This window comes from Mus pahari, chromosome 4, assembly GCF_900095145.1.
Source record: "Mus pahari chromosome 4, PAHARI_EIJ_v1.1, whole genome shotgun sequence".
In the NCBI taxonomy this organism is placed as follows: Eukaryota; Metazoa; Chordata; class Mammalia; order Rodentia; family Muridae; genus Mus; species Mus pahari.
In genome coordinates this window covers 93174793-93181945 of record NC_034593.1, presented here as the reverse complement: position 1 = coordinate 93181945, position 7153 = coordinate 93174793, and positions in this window count along the sequence as shown.

The following is a 7153-nucleotide window of genomic DNA, read 5'->3' as shown; positions in this document are numbered from 1 at the left end:
TTTTTTTTTTTTTTTTAAAAAACCTTTTTTTTTTTTTTTTTTTTTGAGTAACAGAATAAAATATTCATCAAACTCTGTCTCTCAGTCTCCCAACATAGGCTTACTAAAATGTGCTACTGGGAGTTTTGTGTTGGCAACAAAGGTTGCCGGGGACAGTTATTCACACGTGGCTCTTCTACCCACAGTACAGCCTTTACATATTTCAGACATCACTGTGTTTGTATGGAAAAAACAACCCTCAGAGTGCCTTCTCAGAGGCTAGCATTGCTACAAACACACACCTATCAAGAACTGGTGGGGAGGGCAAGTTAGAACATGGTGTACATCATCTGGTAGAGAAAATTCCAGAAGCTCTCCACCCAGTGCTATTTTTGACTACTGAAGGAAAAATAGGTTCTCTGGAAGAAGAAGATAGGATTTATAAAGTTGGCTGAGCCAACATCTTCCCAGTTGGAAAACCAGCCAGTGGCTCAATATTAATAGGTATACTCTATATCCTTGAATCATGCGGTCTCTCTGCTGGTGAGTAATGAAACTATTTGGTTTTCTGAGCATGTAATAACAAGTCTTGCTGAAGGAAGCTAGTTTTCTTTAAAGCTCTGAGATTGGGGGTTGTGGCTGGGTTGCTTTTTTTCCCTCCTTTGGTTGAAAAAACAAATATATAGTCTGCACTGAAATTCTTTACAATAAAAAGGAGAAAACTACTTATTATTCCACGGTTTCCTTGGAACTTGTCCCCACACACACCCAAATTTTGCATCTTGGTAACAAATTCCCAGTTAGAGTTTCGAAAGTCTATCCCATCACTTAGCAAGCACTTGAGTATAGTGTCTGCCTGTGCAGAGCCATGTTCCAATTGGTTCACACTGTGGACTCCCAGACCAGACCATCTAGAAACCTGAAGGAGATTCCTGCTGATTTCTTCTTTTCTCTCAAACTTAGGGTAGCAATGATTTATTGCTGTAGGTAGAAGTAGAATTTCAATTTAAGCCCTTTGTACTTAAGGATCATCCCTAGCAGATAAAAATGAAGAAAAATGGAGAATCAATCTTTAAAATATGATTTTGGAATCAGTAGTGGTAGAGAAAGATTCAGGCATAAAGAACCCTCAAATTTAGTTATTTCAGTTTGATAGGGCTTGTAAATTGAGAAATGTTTATAAAAACAGTCTAACTCCAAACATGTGAGATAGATAGCTTGTGCTTCTTATATTTAAAAAATCAGAAACTGTTGTCTGATTTGTCTGAAATATGCCATCAAATGTAGGGCAAGGGTCATGTATTAGACTTAATAGCGTGTGCTTATTAGTTTTTCTAATGATTAAACATCGGGAGAAAGGCCACCGTGGGACAGAAGGGCAGTCCCACGTGCAAGGCCAAGCTTCTGCTTTGGTCTTTCAGTTTGTATGTGTGTCCTTTAGACAGAGACTATGTCGTCTCCCTTCATGGAAACTGGAAGTTGGCTTGATGAATTTCCAAAGTCCCTCACATGTAACCCAACCCCTCTCCCCATCCCTCTGTCTCTGTCTCTGTCTCTGTCTCTGTCTCTGTCTCTCTCTGTCTCTCTCTGTCTCTCTCTCTCTCTCTCTCTCNCACACACACACACACACACACACACACACACACACACGTCAGACCACACTTACCTAGCACAGCATCACCCCCTAAAGAGCGCTAGACTTACACAAAACTACAGTCTTCTCCAAGACGCAAGCTGCTTTGAAAAAGCTTCCCCTGCTATGGCCTTACTGACAGTGCACAATGCCACAGACTCTAGGGGCCTGTAGTCAGTGAGGTTATGTGCATCATTCACTCCTGACCTTGGCTTTGAGGATGTGGTAGGTAGGAACCGTTCCTCAATTTATCTATCTGAAGAACCCAACGATCTGCAAAGCCAGTGCAAAACTGTCAGAGCCTGCACTGGGTGGCAGGCAAGGGATGGTTTGGGGAGCTCTGGGGATGCTGCTGTATGTGTTTCCTTGATGTTAAGGTTGGGTTAGTCAGTCTGTGTGTGACCCATTCACATCAGGGTCAAAGCAAGGCCACAGTCTGCTATTTACGATCATCGTTATTATTGATATTCAGCCCTGTCTTAAAGCACACCCAAAATGTGTTCAGTGAAGTAACACACAGAGTGTGGGGTGGCTGTTATTAAAGACGGTGGTATATACTCACAGATCCCCAGAATCACCCAAGAGGTTCAGCCCCAGATCTGCAAAACCGGGTGGCTCCCACTTACCAGCCCAGACTTTGGAAGGTAGGGTGAATGGAGCTCAAGATAGCGTTACTCAGCCGTCTAGCAAGTCAGGCCAGCCTGGGCTACATACGACCCTACCTGAAAAGAAAAAGAGAGATAGTAAAAAGAATGAAAAACAGGCTTACACAACCCTGAATTTCCACTCTCACATTCCTTCCCCAACACAAACCCATTTTAAAATATAATATATATAAAAATTATATTTAGTATAACTGTATGTGTATAGTTTATATGCCTTACATATAAGTTAACATATGCATATCTCTGGTAACATAAATACCTTTTTAATCTATAAACTCTGTTTCATGTGCATACTTCGACTTTAGTTGATGTGAACAGTATCCAGCATCACATCCAGAAGATCCTTCTAGGTTGTGGTTGTCACATACTCAGCATCTAGCTGCCACATAATACTGCTTAGAGAGTGGTTTTTCAACCTTCGCAGTGCTGAGACCCTTTAATACATGTTGTGGTGACCCCCAAACATAAAATTATTTTATTTCTACTTCATAACTATAACTTAGTTACTGTTATGGATTGCAATGTAAACATCCGATATGCAGAATATCTGAAATGCGACCCCAAAAGGGGTCATGATGTACAGGTTGAGAAAGACCGGCTTAGGATGCATTTGACTATCCATCCCTTAATGAAAGACTCTTGGTGGCTCCCTCAGCAAGACCAATGTTCCTTTTCTCAAGAATCTCCCTGGATCATAACTACTGTGTGAGAGGGCAGGCACCCACTTAGTTTCACCACATAAAGGGACATGAGTGAGATTCCAGAACAGCCATGCCAATTTACAGCTACACATGAGTGTCTCCATTCCCCCATGTGCACAGACAAGCTGGGCTCCATGCTGGTCATGCCCACGTCGACACAGGCAGAGCACTGGGCCCACCCATGCCAACGCAGGCAGAGCACTGGGCCCACCCATGCCAACACAGGCAGAGCACTGGGCCCACCCATGCCAACACAGGCAGAGCACTGGGCCCACCCATGCCAACACAGGCAGAGCACTGGGCACACCCACGTTGACACAGGCAGAGCAAGAGCAGCTGCTCATGTGGAGCCCCTCCTACGCTGTCTCAATCTGCCTTCAGTGCCAATAGACTAAATTGTCAAAGTATTTGCCCTCACATGCTGCATTGTGTGTGTGTGTGTGTGTGTGTGTGTGTGTGTGTGTGTGTGTGTGTGTGTAAATTCTGGTGTGTGTGCTGAGGTCAGAAGACAACTCACAAAGGAATCAATTCTCTCCTTCTGCTATGTAGGTTTAGGGGACCAAAGTCAGAAGTCAGTCTTCGTGGTGTCTTTACTGGCTGAGTCATCTTCCTGCTCCAGAACGTTATTTTATTTTATTTGATGTGGACAGGGTCTCACTATTCAGTCCTGGTTGACCTGGATTCACTTCATAGGCCAGGCTAGTCTAGAATTCACAGAGATCCACCTTGCCTCTGCCTCTGCCTCTGCCTCTGCCTCTGCCTCTGCCTCTGCCTCTGCCTCTGCCTCTGCCTCTGCCTCTGCCTCTGCCTCTGCCTCTGCNCTCTGCCTCTGCCTCTGCCTCTGCCTCTGCCTCTGCCTCTGCCTCTGCCTCTGCCTCTGCCTCTGCCTCTGCCTCTGCCTCTGCCTCTGCCTCTGCCTCCTGAAAGCTGGCATTAAAGGCATATACACCACACCCAGCAAGAAACCTTATTTTGAAGATCATTCAGACAGAAAATTTAATTCAGCAACTTGTCTATGAACCCAAAGAGTAGAAAAATAGTAAAAATGCTGTGTGTGGACTAACCCAACTGTGAGAATCATGTTTAATAGGAATGTCAAGGAGGAACTGCAGCAGTTGAGAACCTGGGACCATCTGCTTTGTGGAGGATGGTGGAAGGGGAGAGATATTTTGTGCAGTTCTAGAGTCAGAAGAGTCACTTAGACCCTGTGAACTCTAACCAGATTGCAGTGTGCCTAGCACTCAAATGTCAATCAACCCCACCCCAGCAAGAGAGCCCAAGAGTTCCTACAACACCTGCCTCACAGCACCCAGAGAGACAAATAATATCAAAATGGCACAAGGAGGGCTGGAAAGGTGGCTCGGCAGATAAAGTCACCAGCTGCACTTCTAGAGGACAGAGATTTGACTCCAGCACCCACGCTGGCATCTCATAAGCCAGCTGTAACTCCAGCTCCAGGGGTCAGATGCCCTCTTCTGGCCTCTAGGCACATATGCATGCAGTGCACACATACGCAGGCAAAGCACTCAGACATAGTAAGTTAAAAGAAAAAAAAAAGGAAGACAAGAAAGAGTAAAAACCATGAGAAAGCTGTATCACCTGCTGAAATATAGTTTATAATCTAAAGTTTTCCCATATTAAATATAGTTTATAATCTAAAGTCTTCCCATATTAAAACTTCAAGTTCAGACAGTGATTTCCTCCAAACAATTACAGAAGAAATAAAGTCACTTCTGTGCAATCTAAGGGAAAAAGAGAGAAAAAAGAAACTCCCTCTCATTTTCTAAGGTCAAGTTTACACACACACACACAGATATAATAATTACAATATATTACCTAATAATATAGTATATAATATATCTTTATATTATAAATTATATATTTCCATATATATGTACATATAATATAATAAATATAAAAGAAAAAGGTAGAAAATAAAACTACATACCAATATCCATCATGAATATAAAAGTAAAAGTTCTTAGTAAATACTGGCAAACCTAATTCAACAATAATATTTACTTATTCATGGAGTTCATCCAAGAAATGCAATATTGGTTTAACCTTCAAACAATAAAACTGTAATTCACCATGTTCAGAGACTTAAAGAGAAACCTTGTGTGATTGTCTCAAGAGATACAGAAAAAGATCATTTTGTAAAATTCTGCTCACGAATGCATGGAGATATTTAACCAGCAACCTGATAAACAGTATCTGTGAAAAGCCCGTGGCTAGCGTCATGCTCAATGATAAGAAATTAAATGGTTGCTCTCAAAAGTCAAGAAAAAGACAATAACCATTCTCATCTCTTCTGTTGAATGTTTAATCCTGGAATTCTGCCCCAAGAAAGGAAGGAAGGAAGGAAGGGAGGGAGGGAGGGAGGGAAGAAAGAAAGAAAGAAAGAAAGAAAGAAAGAAAGAAAGAAAGAAAGAAAGAAAGAAAGAAAGAAAGAAAGAAAGAAAGACAGACCATTGGGGTACATGTGTGGACACACATGCACACACTAACACATACACAGAGCTGCATACACACATGCACACATATGTACAGCTAAACACACATAAGTGCATGTACACACAGGTGCATGTATACACACACACACACACACACACAAATTATCTTCATCCACAGAAAACATGTTCATGTAAAATTCTAAGGAGTTATAAATAGAAATCAGTCTACTCAGGAGGCTGAAGCAAAAGAATCTTGAGCCAGAGGCCAGCTTGGGTTCCCTACTGAGACCTGGCTTTGCTAATGCTGTTGCTGCTGTTGTTTTAAATCTAAACTAACAAATGAGTGAGCCTAGCAATGTATTGAAACATGTCACAAACCACTGGGCCTCAGGAGACAGCCGCCAGCCAGCCCTGTGGGTGAGGTGAACGCTGTCCAAGCTCGGGTCCCTGCCCCTGTGTTAATCTGGGCACAGTGGCAAGCCCCTGTAACCACAGCCTTGGACACAGGGAGACAGGCAGCCCCCAGGAGGCTTGCTAACAAACCACCGAGGCAAGCTCCGGGTTCAGTGACAGCCTGTCTCAGAGGCCGGGTGACAGGAGTGGATTCTCTGTATCGACCTCTGGCCTCCAGACATGATCACGCAGCGTGCATACCCTCAACACCACGCGTGTGCACACACATGAATACAACACACAGACACACTTTTATTTCTGTTTTCTTTGCAACATGCTTGCTATGTTACACGCTCTGCCCTCAAAATGGATATCCTCCTTCCTCGGCCTCGCTGAGTGCTGGCATTATAACCACGGACCACTGTGCCTGGCATCAGTCATAATTCTATAAACACCAACAAACAACCAGAGTTTGGAATTTTTAAAAACTTTTTATTGATTCTTTGTGAGTTTCATATCATGTACCCCAGTCCCACTCATCTCCCATTCTCTGTATCTGCCCTTACCACCTCCCCACCAAAAGAGAACAAAAAAATAAAAACAAAAACATTTCACCTTAGAAGCTGCGGCAGGTCACAGCGTGTCACATGTGTCACACAGTATTACGCCCTTTTGAGCAAACAGCTTTACTGCAAATGTTCATTGCAGTGTGTCACTGGGCTGGTTTGGGGCTTCTGCTACACTATCAAGACTGTCACCGGGACTCCTCTAATAACCTGCTATTACGCTGTTCGCATGTTGGAGATCCTGCAGCTTTGGTTCTGCAAGACTTCCTGTGCTCCAGCAGCTCAAAGATGGATTGGATGCTGCTGTGGGCTAGCTCAAAGCCTTGGATTGGAGCTGGGTAGCACCTTAGCTATTCATCCTGCTAGCTCTCACACCACTGGGGCCAGCTCTCGGCTTTGCCCAGGCTGGGCCGAATCTCCTGCCAGCAGCAGCAACTGAAAGGGGCAGATCCTCCCCTCTGTGGTCAGGCCTCAGGGCTGGCTCTCCTGCACCCATGACACCAGTAAGACTTTTCACAATAGCTTCGGAAATATGAGGTGCTAAGAAGTAATTGCAACAAAACACGTGTGAAACCTATAAAACAAAGGCTGCAACAGAGCTGAGAGAAGCTTACAGAGGTCCAAGTAAACAAGGCAACATGACTGCAAAGCATAGACTCGACGTTGTAAAAATGCCAGCTTTTAACATACTGAACCTTGTCCCAGACTGACCTGTAGCTTGTGATGGTGCACTCACACATTTCTTTTAAAAAAAAAAAAAAAA